Consider the following 18,357-nt stretch of genomic DNA (forward strand, 5'->3'; position numbering starts at 1 on the left):
GAACTTCTATTATGGTGTCTTTAGAAAGTTTCCAGGCAGCTTGCAGAGATTTCTCTTTTGGCGCTGTACCTTTTAATTTCTGTTTAACTTACTTCCTCATTTTTGTGTAGTCCCCCTTTCTGAAATTAAATGCTACAGTGTTGGGTTGCTGTTTGTGGTGTTTTCCCCACCACAGGGATGTTAAATTTAATTATATTATGATCACTATTACCAAGCGGTCCAGCTATACTCACTTCTTGGACCAGATCCTGTACTCCTTTTAGGACTAAATCAAGAATTGCCTCTCCTCTTGTGGGTTCCAGGACTAGCTACTCCAAGAAGCAGTCATTTAAGGTGTCAAGAAACTTCATCTCTGCATCCTGTCCTGAGGTGACATGGACCCAGTCAATGTGGGGATAGTTGAAATCCCCCATTATTATTGAGTTTTTTATTTTTATTTTTATAGCCTCTGTAATCTCATTGAGCATTTCACAGTCACTATCACCATCCTGGTCAGCCTCGTTGGTAATATATCCCCTACTGCTATATTCTTATTATTAGAGCATGGAATTACTAACCATAGAGATTCTATGGTACAATTTGGTTCATTTAAGATTTTTACTTCATTTGATTCTATGCTTTCTTTCACATATAGTGCCACTCCCCCACCAGCATGACCTGTTCTGTCACCACCACTAAACTGTGTTTCTCAGTTGTTATTATCCCTGACAAAACGGTTGCTAACATTTCTGGAGACGAGAGTAGTGGGTCCTGGAAGCCATGGATTATATGATGCTTTATGCAATTTGTGGTGCTTAATTTTTCAAATAGGATCCCAGATGCTTCAGTGCAGGGCATGAGGAAATATTAAATTGCTTATTTCCTTTTTCTTTAAATTATATAATATGCCAATGCAAAAATTGCTAGGCACACACACAAGTCAGTATTAAACAAACAAAAATACATCTAAATTGGCAGAATTGCAACCATAATACAACAATAATTTTCTTCCCATTTCTCCTTAACCACAGAAAAAATAGGAAAAACTAATTCTCTTTAAAATTTCTCCCTTCATAAAAGCCTGCATGAACAGATACACATTCCAACATGTCCAAAAGATCAAGAATCTCAATGTTGAGCCAAACACCCAGCTCCCTTCACCTAGAACCTAAACTCACAAATTTAGGAAATGTCAGCTGGAATGCCAATAGCTAAATACACAGAGAACTGTAACAACTGTAACCTCCCTTTCCTTCCTGGGTTACTCAAGAGCAGGCAACACTCAATGGTATGCTCAGTGTTCCGATGTTTTCAACAGTAAAGGAGATCCTGAATGTCCTCTATCCACTCCTCTGTACAGTCCTTTTACTTATAAAGGAAATTAATCTTGGTGGTGCCTCCGCCTGGCTGGGCCCTGTACACGCTCACTGGCATGCCTTGGGAGCCTCCAGGAATAAACCTGAGCTAATCTATGCAATGGGTCTAACTCAAAAGTACCAAGTATAAACAATATACAACCAATACACTTTTGGATTACAGTTAACAGACTATTAATTAAAAAAACATGATATCAGAGATTAATTAAAATGTCAGAAACATTTTAAATCAGTGGGGGGACTTCAATAAATCAATTAATAAATGCAGTTTACAGTAGTAAATGAAACTTACCCAATTTACATTGACACTGGCTCTATTTACCCCACCCCTGAGTATACATGCCTTAATTTCAGAGTTCTAGACACTTGCTTGTGTGGGTACACTTGAAGATCTTGAAGTGGGGATAGCACTCTGTTGGTCCAGCGAAGGCGGCAAGGAGCAGAGCAATTCTAACTTTGTGCCATTGTTAGACAACAGGCTGCCTAGAGAGGTCACCCACATTCTTGGGTGGAAGTTTTGCTTGAGTGAAGAGCGCAACATGAGGCCTGGTAACTACTCCACACTTGGGTAACAGTACAGCAAATGCTCCAGATATTTCACTATACCATAGCAAAGCACATCTATGGCACATAACTATCCTTAAAACCAACAGGCATTTAGGAACACGGAGAAGAATAAGTCTGATGTATATATAAACTTCTCTGCTGGCCATCCTAACAGCGTAAAACTGGAATTCATGATCACCAGGGGCAACAGAAAGAGATAGTATCGTTGTTTTGCCCATTGCCTTTTAATTTTTAATTTATCCTATTGGAATAAAATTCTGTTCTCAGATCTGCTTAGCAGCAGATGCCCAAATGTGGCAGTCTGCTCTCCTTCCATATGTGGGAATTGTATTCTGTATATGTGAGCAGGGTAGCATATTAGTGAGGCAGTTCAGAAGACTGATGTAAAAGCAAAATGTTGCAATGATTTAGGGAGGATGGTTTTGGGAGTTACTACAAGGATATTTGCATATTTCACAGTCAATATGAAAGGAAAAAAATGTTACAGCTTTGTTTAGGTATAAACGGTTCTTTTGTTGAAATAAATAAAATTATCCTATTTTCTATTGGGAAGATTGGTATTGTCTTTAGGCACCAAGTCTGAACAAACAGCAGACTGTTCTCATTCAGTGGTGAAATCATAGATTGTTTTCCCCCTTTAATTGTCCCTGGACTTTTGAAATGACATCACCTGTACAATCATCAAAGCTCTATATTTGGCTTTTTTTTCTGTTTGGCAAAAATTAAGTGATGAGCTGAACAATTTCCAAATTTTAAAAGATTTCTTTAAAACAAAATACATGTGTTTTAAATTTGTTTGGGAGGTCTTAGTAGCATAAAAGATTTTATGCCATTATGTCAATGTTCTATTTTTTTCTTCAGTTTTTTGGAACTCAGATCGTGTAGGATCAGAAATGTTTTTGTATTGAGCAACACAAAGCAAGAGAATAATTTAGCAAGAAATGTCAGTGTTTTCCCAGTGTTTGCTTCATTGGGTGTCAGCTTCCTAATATAACCAGCCTTCTAACCACTTACATACTCTTTTCTGGGCTATGCCAGGTCTTACTTTGCCTTGCAGGCTAACAATAGGTGTAGCCCAGTCCAAGTCCCTTTGAAGCTCTCCCCTGCGATATCCAGCCCCTGGCACTGGATATGCACAGAAATACCAGGTCTGCTGCCCCCAAAAGAAAAGTATACACTTGGAAGACTTAACTCAGAACTTGCACTTTACTTAACGTCACAGCACTTAAATATATTTATAGTGAAAAGAAGAATAAGTTTATTATCAGAAATTCAAATGATAGTGAGTAAGGATATTGGAAACAAAAGGTTACATATAAAACAAAATCATAATCAAAATTTTTGCAGTTTTTCAACAAAGTTGGCTGAGATCCCATTTTCAGGAATGCAAATACTACCCATTTACTTCCAATATGCAGGATGAGGGGGTATCTTCTCTCTCTCCTTACATATACCCACAAAGTTCATTTTCTGTCCTCAGAGACAGGATAACCATCCATGGCTTGTTTTTCCTGTGTTCAGCTTTCCTGTTGACTTCGGCTTCGTATGTAAATAGGCCTCCATTATGTTAGCTTACAATGTTTAGTTTACATCCTGACAATGAAATATAGACTTCTTACCTCCTGTGTGGAGGAAAATTTGTTCTTTACCTTTGCTAGTGCGTAATGCCTTGACACGGACTGTAAGAACATTGTTTCAGGATACATACATAACTGCTTACAGAGTATCTGTATGTACATTTCACAGTCATATTGATGACCACTATAACCTCAGCTTTCATTTAAGACCTCACATGACATTCTTTGGTGAACCAGAATGCACATACCAAAATCAGGATATTCCTGTAACCCTCTTGCCAGTTGGCATTAAAGGGTTCTTGGGTCACAGCCATGTCCTGGGCTCTGCTGAATGGGTGTGCTAACTGGCGGTTTCCACAAGCCTCCATGGAGCACAAGGCCAGGATTCTTGTTACAAGGCCTCTATAATCCCAACTGAAATCAATGAGCGTCACTTCTATGGGTGCAGGATCAGGCCCAATTAAAAAAAAAAGCACTTAAACATGTGCTTAGCTTTGGGCATGTGCTTAACCCCATCCCTATTCAGCAAAGCACATAAGCATGTGCTTAAGTTCCATTGAAGCCAATGGGAATGAAAGGCCTGATCCAAAGCTGATTGAAATCAATGGAAAGAGTCCCATCAAATTCAATGGGATTTGGATTGGGACCTGAGTGCACATTAAAAGTTAAGCATGGGCTTAAGTGCTTTGCTGGAACACCAGGGCTGTGTATTCACCCGCTTGTCTCCTACTGCTGCATTACCTTAATTGTGCTGCCAATTTGGAAAAATGGACATCCTCCAGCTGGCTAAGTCATAACCTGACATCTATGGCATAGATCAGCCGTCCTTACCCCATCAAGCACACTTCTGGCCTGGACCTCTCCAAGACAACAGGATTTTTGGAGTACAATACTCAATGACACTTAGCTCTTCTCCTTTCAGGGCTGGCCAAGGAAGGATTTGACCCTTTGAATATGAGATATGAATATTAAACAGCTTACTGACCTAAATAAACAAACACTTAAATTGATTTCTGGGTGTCTCTATATCTTAACCTGGGAGAAGTCCAACTCTAGAGCTTAGTTTCTCTTTGTAATTTGATAATACACATTAACATTTATTCAGGCCCATTATTCTTTTCTGTTTGTATAGTATTACACAGGACAGTGGAGACAGACTGCGGGCAAGTAACAGTCTAGCATTAAATTGTTTAAGGAGACCCAGCTAGAATTATGCAATCCTCATTCTTCTAAACAGAGAGCTTGGTAAAAATAATTCTTTTCACAGCAACATTAGATTGGACACAGAAGACCAACTTACCGCTAGAGTGAAATCAAACAATAACACTGCTCCTCAAGTTAAAGTCAGAAGTGTGAGAGTTGTAGGCAGGTCCCATTTGGTCCAGTTTTCTTCTCATTTACTCTAGCTTTTCATTTGCTTAACTCCACAGACTTCAGCAGCCTTACTTCTGACTTACACTCTCCTTAGCATTTCTTATGGTTAGCTTAGGCAGCTCCCCACTTAGTTGTTTGGCTTTTGTGAATTCCATTCTTAGGTGCCTAAGTCTCCCCATGCAATGTATAGGGAGCCTGGGCATCTACCTTGGGGCAGAGGATTCCACTAGGCCTTCGGGTACCTAAAAGTGAGGCATTGTAATGCTGTGCCCAAGTCTCATTTGTGGATCTAGCCCTAAGTCACCTTTGAAAATGGAACCTACGTGCTTTTGGCTGATTACACTGGATCACCCTCTGTAAAATGATTATGGGCCTATTTTTGAGTTTTATTGGAATATATGAGAAACAGAACTTTCTCTAAAGTGACCTTTATGGATTTGGTTGAACACTCTGAGCTCATGCAAACAATAAGCTGGGTCAATAGATACAATGAAACCAGTGTTCAACAGAAATAACTAAATAGACCAGGGGTCAGCAACCTCTCAGAAGTGGTGTGGCGAGTCTTCATTTATTCACTCTAATTTAAGGTTTCGCGTGCCAGTAATACATTTTAACCTTTTTAGAAGGTCTCTTTCTATAAGTCTATAACATATAACTAAACTATTGTTGTATGTAAAGTAAATAAGGTTTTTTAAATGTTTAAGAAGCTTCATTTGAAATTAAATTAAAATGCAGAGCCCCCCAGACTGGTGGCCAGGACCCGGACAGTGTGAGTGACACCGAAAATCAGCTCACGTGCCATCTTCGGCACGCGTGCCATAGGTTGCCTACTCCTGAAATAGACCTATTAGACAAGTATTTTACTTGTGGCCTTACTGAGCTTGTCTTGTCTTTGTCTGGGTCTTCTGTGGTCAGGCCTTATGGCCAAGTCTACCTAAAGTTCAGTTCCCTTATGTGGTAACAGAAAGCTCCAAACTAAACATATAAAACAACCATTCTTCAGTTCTTCTCAGTCTCCCCCGAAATGCTCTGCTTTGCCCGTATCCCTGGTCCCTCCTACTGCTGCTTCTCCAGCAGGGTTTCCCCTTCCCCAGGAACTATGGCAGTTTCCCCTGGGTCTCCTGATCCCTTACTAGCCCTAACTCAGGGTTTCCCCAACAGGTGCCTAACCTGCTCCCTTGGAATCTTTTTAGCCTGTTTTCCCCAGGTTCTTTCCAGAGAAAGGAACACCCCTTGGTTCTCTCTGGGGTCTCTTTCCTCTGAATGTGTTCCCAGCTCTATTTGAATAGTGTTCTCCCTGATCTCCTTTAGCTGGGATCACTAATTACCTATACATCACTAGATCACCAAATGAGTCTGAGGCATTGCTGCTAGGTCATAGAGAAATCTGATCCCACCTGGCTTTATCCTGTGAGCAGATTAACCTCTCAGCCAACCTGTGACAGTGCCCTTGTGATAGGAGAGATCTAGAATGCCCCAGCTCCAGAGAACCTGGGGGTAAAGGTTTTGGTTTTCTTCTTTCTTTCCTTCAATACTTTCCTTTTTAATTTGAGTGAAGACAGGCTAGATAGGGAGTTCATACTCCATTGCAGCATTGGCTGCATCTGTCCTTCCTCTCTGCTTTTTGCTTACTTGTTGTACACTGTCCCCATGCCCAGCTTTTCTCTGCCCTGAATCAGCTTGGCTGGGAAAATATCCATAATGGAAGATAACCCTTTGGCACCCCTTCTTCAACAGAAGGGATGTTAGGGGGCAATCATGGGGTCCTGTATTAGTGTGTCGTGGCCTCTATCCTGTTTGCTGTTTTGATTCATTTTCATTTGTATGCTGTAGCTGTACTGGATAATTAAGTTCACACCAGCACTGTGTTATACACTCTCCCACATCTTTATTTTACGTTACACAAGCAACGTGAGACAGGACACTTCCCCTCCTTCATCTTACTGTACAACTACATAAAGCAATAGGATTTCTTCTTTGTACAGGAGGAGGTTAAACACTATGAGACACTGTCAGTGCTGGAGGGATGATAATTGTACTTTGGATTGAAGACATGTATGCACAGTGCATGGTGATTTCTCCTATGCTGTCTCTCTGCCCCCCTTTCATGACTCCTGCACACTCAAATGCTCACAGAGGGGGCTTCTTGAACATTTCAATAATCTGCCTGTAAAGTACATACCCACTTACTAATGTAATGGGGCATATTTGCAGCTATAAAGAAAAGCTGGTTTGGTACTGCAGGGTTGAAACTATGTATATAATGTCATTAGTTTATTTTGGTATTAATTATTTTTAGAAAGGGTTGCAGCTCTTCTTTTAAAGTCATGCAGAAACTCATTAGCACATTTGGAACAGATTACTGTAGTTTTAAGGATGCTGTTAGTCAAGTTTTTGACCTGCTAATTTTGACCTTATTCCTTAAAAGGAAACCAACAACATTCTCCTCCCTCCAGAACTTTTCTTTCAGGATAGAGAGTAACAAAACATTGATGAGAAACCCATTGCCAACAATTTTTGAAACCCAAAATTCAATTACAAAATGGGAAGCACAAGGGAAATATAAGAAAAGTAAGTGTAAAATGAGTAACAGGACAGACAACTGGCATTTGGCACTTCAGCTGCTGTGAAATGTGGGCCAAGGAAGGGGGTCACCCAATTTTTTTTAAAGGTTCAATCATTGGCACATGTCAACCTTGTAGGGAAAAAGAAAGGACATGTAGCATTCAGCAAATGAGTGATTGGATTAAATCAAAGGCACAGATGAGTAGGAGGAAGAAAATGTGAAAACACAGAGGACATGCAGGAAGAAATGAAGGACACATGGAAGAGTACAGGTGGGAAGTCTTACAGTGCAAGTTTAAGCTGGGAAATGGAATCTTTGTGTAGTATTTGGTATAATAGGAGTGAGCCCTGCAGGCAAAGAGCAATTGGACACTTGAATTAGTTGTGGCCTAATTAGGGTAGCCTAATTTTCTTTTTCTTCAAGTGAAACAGTAAAATGCTTTTAAAAATAAAGGGGTAATGCTGGTGCTCAACTCTTACACACGGAGGTGCTTGGCAGTCAGGGTATATAGGCTCTGCTAGGTGCTGGAGCTCATTTCCTGTGATCATTATGCCAAAAAGCATTACTGCCCCCTATGGGTATATTTGCCCTGCCTCCCCTTCATTCCAGAGGAAACTTTGGAGGCTGCTTGTATTGGACTCTTTACTTTCTGTGCTAGTTTTTCCCTTGTTCTACCTTTGCCTCTTTCATTTCTGTGCATTTTATTCTCTCTGCATCTGTACCTCTGACATTAGGGTTGGGAAAAGCCAGGGAGGTTTGAGGAAACCCTTTAGACCTTTCTTGAACATTTTTCTTCTGTAAAAGGACTTTAAGCTTGCAGAATGACTACATCCAAATGCAGTTGGCATAGTCTTTTCCATAAGGTAGAACATCTATAACAAAGATATCAAAATAAATGAACCTAAGCCAAAAAGGGGTAAAATGGGGAAATGTCCCAGTTTGCGGTTCACCCCAGTCCTGTGAATAACCCCCCTCCCCGGCAAGGAGATCTGCTTTTTAAAGGCATTATCTTCCCTCTGTCTTTATAGCAGACACCCTTACAGCCGTTCTTTGATCACCAAAGGGAGTGGGTAGGAAATCTCTTGTGGATTGACTGGATGGTTCCCCTGAAACCTGTCATTCATATGCTATAATGGCAGCTTTCCCAGTTTCATCCCTCTTTCCCTCACTCAGCAACCACCAATTTCTAGTGTATTTATCAAGGAGAGATATTTGTTTCCTCCAAAGGCAGCATCATAACTGCTGAACGTGCTTAGAGGAAGAAAGGATCTCTTAAGCCAGGGTGAAAAGCAACCCCCATTGGTACAAGTGACAAAAACATCTTTGGAATTTCTTATTATATAGAGGATAAGTTCCTAACTCAAAAAGAGTTGCAGCCAACATGGGGGAATTCTACATTAGACTTCATCTTGACAGATAAAGAGAAAATGATCACTGAACTAAAAGTTAATGTTAGCTTAGATACAAGTGATCGTGACTTGATGACATTTATAATGTGCAAACAGAACAAAGTCCATACTAGTTATATGTATATAGATATATATATATACACACACACACTTTTCACACATTTGGTGCTTTAAAAGGATCAATTTCACTAAGCTGAAAACAATTCTGAGCCAAATCAGCTGGGAGGAAGAATTTAATCAGAAAAAAATGGTCATTGGGAATTGTTTAAGAACGTTTTACTAGAAGCTCAAAAAGCCACAATCAAGGAAGAATGCTGTATTGGTTAAGAAAATTACCTGGTTTGGTGGGAAATGAAGGCATCTATAATAATAATAATAATAATAATAATTAATTAATAATATAAGAAATGGAAGACATGGACAGTTGATAGTAATGAATATGAATCCTGATTGTAGAAAATTGATAAGAGAAGCAAAGGGACACAAGGAGGAAAAATATTTGTTTTAAATTTGGGGAAAAAAACAGATGGTGTAGTCATATGATAATAGTCTTTCCAGTTCATTAGCATCTCAGGAAGATGTTAAACAGCAGCCACTAAAGTTAGATATTTTAAAATCAACCAGAATAACATCTATATTTAAAAGAGCTGCTGAGGTGCTAGGTGGACCATTAATGTTGATTTTCAACAAGTTTTTGAACACTGGGGAAATTCCAGAATCCTGGAAGAAAGCTGATGATATGCTTTTAAAAAGGTAAATGGGATGACCTGAGCTCTCAGTCTCACATTGGCTCCAGGCAAGATAATGGAGTAGTTGATATGGGATTTGATTAATAAAGATTTAAAGGAAGGTAATGTAATTAATGCCAATTAATATGGGTTTATGGATTAAAGATCCTGTCTAACCTGATGCATCAAAAATAGTGATTACAGGTTTGGTTGATAACTGTAATAGTATTGATGCAATATTCTTAGAGTTCAGTTGGGGCAGGTAGGGTAACACCTAATTTCACCTCATTTGAGGATCCCACTGGGGCTTAGTTGAGAGACATGCCAGCTTCCAGGACTGAGGCAGAAATGCACATGCCCAAAGGCAGAAACTTAGGTTCCTTAGGCCAATAGTGTCCGCACTACCCCAAATTCGACCCAGCAAGGTCAATTTTAGTGCTACTCCCCTCGCCAGGGAGGAGTACAGAGCCCTTTAGGTTGATGGAACAGGGTTGCTTGTGTAGACGCATTCATTATAAAATCGACCTAACGCGGCTAAATTTGACCTAACCCTGTAGTGTAGACCAGGGCTTAGGGTATGTCTATACTACGGGATTAATCCGAATTTATATAATTCGAATTTTGGAAACAGATTGTATAAAGTCGAATGTATATGGCCACACTAAGCACATTAATTCGGTGGTGTGCGTCCATGTACCGGGGCTAGCGTCGATTTCCGGAGCATTGCACTGTGGGTAGCTATCCCATAGTTTCCGCAGTCTCCTCCGCCCATTGGAATTCTGGGTTGAGATCCAATGCCTGATGGGGCCAAAAACATTGTTGCGGGTGGTTCTGGGTATATCCTCCCCCCTCTCCAGGGAAGCAACGGCAGACAACCGTTTTGCGCCTTTTTCCTGGGTGAACAGTGCAGACACCATACCACGGCAAGCATGGAGCCCGCTCAGCTCAAGACAGCAGTCATGAACATTGTAAACACTTCGCGCGTTATCGTGCAGTTTATGCTGAACCAGAACCTGCAAAACCAGGCGGCAAGGAGTAGGCTACGGCAGCGCGGTGGCGAGAGTGATGAGGATATGAACATGGAATTCTATCAAACTGCAGGACCCGGTGCTTTGGAGATCATGCTGTTAATGGGGCAGGTTATAGCCATGGAATGCCAATTCTGGGCCCGGGAAACAAGCACAGACTGGTGGGACCGCATCGTGTTGCAGGTGTGGGACGATTCCCAGTGGCTGCGAAACTTTCGCATGCGTAAGGGCACTTTCTTGGAACTTTGTGATTTGCTTTCCCCTGCCCTAAAGCGCCAGAATACCAAGATGAGAGCAGCCCTCACAGTTGAGAAGCGAGTGGCAATAGCCCTGTGGAAGCTTGCAACGCCAGACAGCTACCGGTCAGTCGGGAATCAATTTGGAGTGGGCAAATCTACTGTGGGGGCTGCTGTGATGCAAGTAGCCAAAGCAATCACTGAGCTGCTGCTACGAAAGGTAGTGACTCTGGGAAATGTGCAGGTCATAGTGGATGGCTTTGCTGCAATGGGATTCCCTAACTGTGGTGGGGCGATAGATGGAACCCATATCCCTATCTTGGCACCGGAGCACCAGGGTACCCAGTACATAAACCGCAAGGGGTACTTTTCAATGGTGCTGCAAGCACTTGTGGATCACAAGGGACGTTTCACCAACATCAACGTGGGCTGGCCGGGAAGGATTCATGATGCTCGTGTCTTCAGGAACACTAATCTGTTTAAACAGCTGCAGCAAGGGACTTACTTCCCGGACCAGAAAATAACCACTGGGGATGTTGAAATGCCTATAGTTATCCTTGGGGACCCAGCCTACCCCTTAATGCCATGGCTCATGAAGCCATACACAGGCAGCCTGGACAGAAGTCAGGAGCTGTTCAGCTACAGGCTGAGCAAGTGCAGAATGGTGGTAGAATGTGCATTTGGACATTTAAAAGGTCGCTGGCGCTCATTACTGACTCGCTCAGACCTCAGCCAAACCAATATCCCCATTGTTATTGCTGCTTGCTGTGTGCTCCACAATCTCTGTGAGAGTAAGGGGGAGACCTTTATGGCAGGGTGGGAGGCTGAGGCAAATCACCTGGCTGCTGATTATGCACAGCCAGACACCAGGGCGATTAGAAGATCACACCAGGAAGCGCTGCGCATCAGAGAAGCTTTGAAAACCAGTTTCATGAATGGCCAGGCTACGGTGTGAAAGTTCTGTTTGTTGAAAACCCGCCCCCTTGATTGACTCATTCCCTTTAAGCAAACCACCCTCCCCCCTTAAATCTCTTGCTTTTAAAGGAATTAAAGTCACTATAGTTCAAAAATCATATATTCTTTATTAATTGATTATAAACATAGGGAGAGAACCAACAAGGTAATCTGGGTGAGGTTTGGGAGGAGGATAGGAGGGAAGTAAAAGGCCACTGAAAAAATTCAATATAATGACAGCCTTTTGGTTGGGCTGTCCACTGGGGTGGAGTGCGAGGGTGCATGGAGCCTCCCCCCCCGTGTTCTTACACATCTGGGTGAGGAGGATATGGAACATGGTGAGGGGGGAGGGAGGTTATACAGCGGCTGCAGTGGCAGTCTGTTATCCTGCTGCTGTTCCTGAAGCTCCACCAGACGCCGGAGCATGTCCATTTGATCACGCAGCAGCCCCAGCATTGCAGCCTGCCACCTGTCATCTCAAGCGTCCCTCATGACCGCACGTTCACTGGCATCTTTCCTGTATTTAGACACCGTGTCCTTCCACTCATTCAAATGAGCTCTTTCATTGTGGGTGCATTCTATTATTTCCGAGAACATCTCGTCTCGCGTCCCCTTTCCCCGCCGCCTTATCTGAGATAGGCTTGAAAAATTTGCAGCTGCTGGAGGGAGGGTTGAAAAAAAGGAGAGAAGTTTTTAAAATGATACATTTTACAGAACAATGCTTATACTCTTTCATGGTGAATAACACTATTCACATTACATAGCACATGTGATTTCAGTACAAGGTTGCATTTTCCATCTTAATACTGAGTGCCTGTGGCTTTGGTGTTAGAGATCACAAACGCAGGTCCGGGCAACAGAATTCAGCTTGCATGCAGCCATGGTAAGCCATTGTCTTTCGGCTTCTGCGCCCTCCTTTCCCACATACCAAGCAAAGCCCGTTGACTGCTGCGGTTTTCCTGTTAAACTTCAGCAGCAGAAAACAAACTAACCCCTCCGCCCATCCAATTCTCTGGGATGATCGCTTTATCCCTCCCCCCACCGCATGGCTGGTATCAGGGAAGATCCCTGCAGAAACCAAACTAATCCCCCCCCCCCCCCCCCCATGAATTATCTGGGATGATCGCTGTACCCCTCCCCCCACCGCGTGGCTGGTAACAGGGAAGATCTCTGCTAGCCAAACACGAAAAGCTCAGGGCCAATTNAGAAACCAAACTAATCCCCCCCCCCCTCCCCGCCATGAATTATCTGGGATGATCGCTGTACCCCTCCCCCCACCGCGTGGCTGGTAACAGGGAAGATCTCTGCTAGCCAAACACGAAAAGCTCAGGGCCAATTCCCCCCCCGCCCCCGCGCTTGGCTAACTGCAGGGAAGGATTTCTTTTCAGCCACAAAAAGAACAGGAGTACTTGTGGCACCTTAGAGACTAACAAATTTATTACAGCATAAGCTTTTGTGGACTACAGCCCACTTCTTCGGATGCATATAGAATGGAATTCTATTATTGGAGTGGAATTCTATATATTGAGGAGATATATATACACACATACAGAGAGCATGAACAGGTGGGAGTTGTCTTACCAACTCTGAGAGGCCAATTAAGTAAGAGTAAGTAAGTAAGTTTGCCACAGGCAAACAGCCCAGTAGGAATGGCCACCTCTGTCCCCTTAATTAAATTCCCGTATTTCAACCAGGTTACCATGAGCAATATCACTCTCCTGAGGATTACACAGCGAGATAAAGAACGGATGTTGCTTGAATGCCAGCAAACACGGGGACCATACACTGCTAGGCTTTGTCATGCAATGATACCAGATTACTTGCTACTAGCATGGTGTGGTCAAGTGTCCTACCATGGAGGAGGGAATAAGGGTGCACTGCCCAGAAACCTAGTGGCAAGGCTTTTGGAGTACCTCCAGGAGAGCTTAATGGAGATGTCCCTGGAGGATTTCTGCTCCATCCCCAGACACATTAACAGACTTTTCCAGTAGCTGTACTGGCCGCGATTGCATCCCAAGTCCTCAGGGCAAAGTAATCATTAAAAAATGCTTGCTTTTAAAACAAGTTTTATATTTTAAAAGGTAAACTCACCTGAGGTCCCTTCCATGGGGTCGTGGTCTTGGATACTGGCTTGGGAGGGTACTTCAGTCAGGCTGAGAAAAAGATCCTGGCTGTTGGGGAGAACGGAGTGCTGTGTGCTCTCTGCAAGCTCCTCCTCCTCTTCTTCCCCGTCCACAGAATCCTCGGGTGTAGCTGATGAGATTACCCCCACCTCGGAATCCACGGTCAGAGGTGGGGTAGTGGTGGTAGCCCCCCCTAGAACTGCATGCAGCTCGGCGTAGAAGCAGCATGTCCGCGGCTCTGACCCGGAGCGACCGTTTGCCTCCTTTGTTTTTTGATAGGCTTGTCTGAGCTCCTTGACTTTCACGCGGCACTGATCTGAGTCCCTATTGTGGCATGCCCTTGGGGATTTTTTTCAAAAGTTTTGGCATTTCGTCTTTTCGAATGAAGTTCTGCTAGCACTGAATCCTCTCCCCATATAGCGATCAGATCCAGTACCTCCCATATGGTCCATACTGGTGCTCTTTTTTGATTAACGACCTGCATGGTTACCTGTGCTGATGAGCTATCTGTGGTCACCTGTGCTCTCCATGCTGGGCAAACAGGAAATGAAATTCAATTGTTCGCGGGGCTTTTCCTGTTTACCTGGCCAGTGCATCTGAGTTCAGATTGCTGTCCAGAGCGGTCACAATGGTGCACTGTGGGATAGGTCCCGGAAGCCAATACCATCGAATTGCGGCCACACTAACCCTAATTCGAAATGACAATATCGATTTTGGCGCTACTCTACTCGGGGTGGAGTACAGAAATCGATTTTAAGAGCCCTTTATTTTGAAATAAATGGCTTTGTTGTGTGTTGTGCAGGATTAATTCGATTTAATGCTGCTAAATCTGAATTAAAGTCATAGTGTAGACCAGGCCTTAGAGACTGTAACAATAGAGATTTAGTCACCAGGGAACTTTAGGTGCCTCCAGTATTATGCAGCAGTTTAGCAGGGCTTTTAAGGATTTCAGGGGTATCTAAAGCAGGAGTTAGGCACCTAAATCTTTTCATGGATCTGGGTCTAACCCTGAAGTCCTTAATCAGGCAAAACTCCGATTGCAACAATGAGAATTCTGGCTGAGCAAGAACTCCAAGATGTGGACCATAGCTATGTAATGAATTTTCTTATTGTAGTGTCATCAGTAGAATGGCAACTAAAAAGCGTAGCAGAATTAGTAACTCTCCATAGTAATTTGAGAAGGCACCAAAACTGCCCTGTAGCTAGCAACCAAGACAACATCATTAAATGTAACCACGGTAGCGAACAACTGAAACTACACCAATTATGTAACCACAGTATCCACAGTAGCAAGCAACCAAGACACCAGTAAGGCAGCCTCAGTTCAAGTTGTCAAAATAATGTACTGATGGATTTTGATTGGTTGTTGACTTGAAATGGGAGAAAAATAGAGATATTTGAGCTATGAAATATCCTATTACCCATAATGTTCAGTGTATTTATGGAATTTCATATATTCCGTGAACCACTGTGCAATGATGTTCCCACTTTATATGAGTTGGGAAAATGTGGAAGATTGCAAGCACTGAGAAGTTTTTGAACAGAATTAGGTTGGGGATATTATTTAAATTCTAATTTTATATATTTAACAGACTATGGTTTCTTAATCTTTTGGTTCCTTAAATTAAATTGGAATATTACTGCTCTTATAGAAATGGAATATATTTAATATCTGTCCTGTGATAAGTTCCTCACAGGCATTCTTTCATATAATGTATCCATGCTGATGTGAACAGCCCAGTAGAAACTGTCTCTAAATGGTGATTACATACTGTATAGTAGCTAGATCCTATCTTCAAAGGGATATTACACAACAATGTCACAGGCATCTCATCATATGTCAGATGTTTGATCTTTAAGTTTTGAGACTAAGCAACCTAGTTAAAGAACAGTTAAAAATATCACTCAGGGCGATAGTGCTCAGAACTAGAAACCACCTCATTTACTAACAGCCCTCTTTGTGCTCCCATACTCAGCTCAAACTAACGCATGCATGTGCACACTTATTTTTTAAATGCCTATCTATGGTATTGAAAGTATTGCTGCTGCTAATTCTTATGTTAGTTGAAGGGAAACCTAACCAATTCTGGCAATTTCATTAACTTCAAGTTTTTGGTGAACAAAAGTTTGATTTTTGTCATTTTAACAAACAATCAAACAAAACCCTTAAATATATGCAGACTCAGCCTTTGGGAATTTTGAGGCTTGAAGAGTAGTTTTGGCCAGCACAGGTAAAGAGGCAGGAGAGTACGGCTTACAAAATGTCTGGAATGGATACTAGGATTACCTTATAGAGTAGTTATATAGGAGAAAAACAAGCAAAATTCTAGCCCCGTAGCTAGTTTTGTTACAAAGCAAGTGACATTTGATCAAGGCCATTGCTTTTAATATTTGTGTTTTGCATTCTGGTGAATTCTATGACAGTAACCCTTTTCTTACATAAAAAGAATTACGTCTTGTTAAATGTGCATGCTGCAATAAATGGCTTATAATGAAATCTGCTAAGACTGATTGAAAAAGCAACAGTTCAAAATGAGGTTGGGAAAGTAATTCTGACCAGGATGTCCTATTTTGCTGGTTTGGTTGCTCTGATTGAAACCGTCTGTGAAACAACAGCCTTTGCGTGATAGGCCCAGACACAAATTAATAAGACGACAGTGCGTTGACCTACTAAACAAAAAGCACCATAGCCCAGTAACTACAAACAGACGCAGTTATTTTACTGCTTAGTTAAAAACTCTCTCTCCTCCCCACCCTGAATTTTTATGCAGTGGCTTCTTCTGGCTGTATGTAAGTCTCCCTCCGGAAACTTACAAAACACCAGTCAATCCCACCTGTGAATGATTGTATTATATAACCTTGAGGTTAGTTTTTCCTCATACTAGTTCATGAAAAGGTACTTAAAAAAAAAACTACTTAGGGATTGGCGTATACAAAACAACTCGGTGCAAGTGAATTTGAAAATGCAGGTTCACCAGCTGAACATCTCTGGCTGTAGTTTTCCCAAACCAGAATAATATAGTGCAAAGGCAATACAGTTAATCCATTAACCCCATGACATGAAGAAACTCAGTTTCTTTACTTATGGTGTTTTAAGAACTCACTGCTCCCAAAGAGTGATTCAAATATATTTTTGTATCTGATAAACATATAATCAGAGTAGTCATTAATCTGTTTCTGGTCTGGTTATGATAGTGGAGCACAAATATTGCCTTTGTCGCTGCCTGAGATGTTACAAGCATGCAGCTGGGTGTAAGGAATTGCTGGCATTCTGAGGGTCACATGTTTGGCAATTTATTCATGCAAACTTGAAAAATGTTTTTTTCATTATCCTCTTGTTTTTACCAACATTTTTAATAAAACTACATAATCTGTCTCCTAATGATATTTACAACAGAAAGGGCGTATCTCAAATGCCTGCTTCCAAGATATCCAAACACCTGGTTAGTATCAATCTTTTATTAGAAATTCCGTTTTTATTAACTCTTTTGTTACTGACTGTGACATGGTGCACTCACCCTACACTGGATGGGGAAGGGTTAATTCTGCATTGTGGACTGAGGAAGCCACATCCCTTCAACCCTACTGGGCATGCTCCAAGTGTAGCTGGAATATAAAAGGGAGCAGATTAGGTCGAGACCCAGAAACTGATGGAGGTCTGTGAGAACCTAGGGTTGCTGTGACCATCCGTGCTGAATAGCTTGGTAAACCTGGAGATGCCAAGTGCTCGACTACAAGGGACAAAGTAGGAAGTAGCTCGGGGGGAGGCAGCAGCCGCATGCTTGGGAATAATCACTGTGTTTTGGTCTGGATTTCCACTGACTCAGTGGCAGAGACCCTTGCCACTGATAGGGCCGTGAACTGGCACTTGGTGGAGCAGGGAGGGCCCAGGTCCCCCTACCCTTGCCGTTACCCACCCTTTAGGTGGCTTAGTGGGGTCCACTTCCCTGATTAGCCGCTGGGCCACTCAGCCCTGAGAGAGGGAGCAGCCATATTGATTCTGTGGCCACTAGGCCCTACAGCCCAGAGAACAAGGGATGTTTTATTGACTTTGGCCACTAGGCCTCACAGCCCTGGGAGCAAGGGCAACTCCATTGGCTCTGACCATTAGATCTTACAGCCCTGAGGCAGTCAGGAGGACTTATTCACTGGGTGCATTCACCCCACACTGGATGGGATAACACTACCTTGTCACACCGACTATTTTGAAAACTCAGTTGCCAAAATCAGGAGAATTAAACTAAGTCTATAAAACAGCCATAAGAATTTCTAAGTACTGTTTTCATTAGTTATATGTACATTATATAGGGAACCAAATCAAATTGTTACAGGGTTTCAAGTATTAATCTCATTGTCAAATAGTCTATTCAATTTATTACTTTTTCCAATTTCTAAATTCCATATTCAATTGGACTGATGATTTCCATATTGAAGGTAGTT

The sequence above is a fragment of the Trachemys scripta genome, chromosome 6 (genome assembly GCF_013100865.1).
Source record: "Trachemys scripta elegans isolate TJP31775 chromosome 6, CAS_Tse_1.0, whole genome shotgun sequence".
In the NCBI taxonomy this organism is placed as follows: Eukaryota; Metazoa; Chordata; order Testudines; family Emydidae; genus Trachemys; species Trachemys scripta.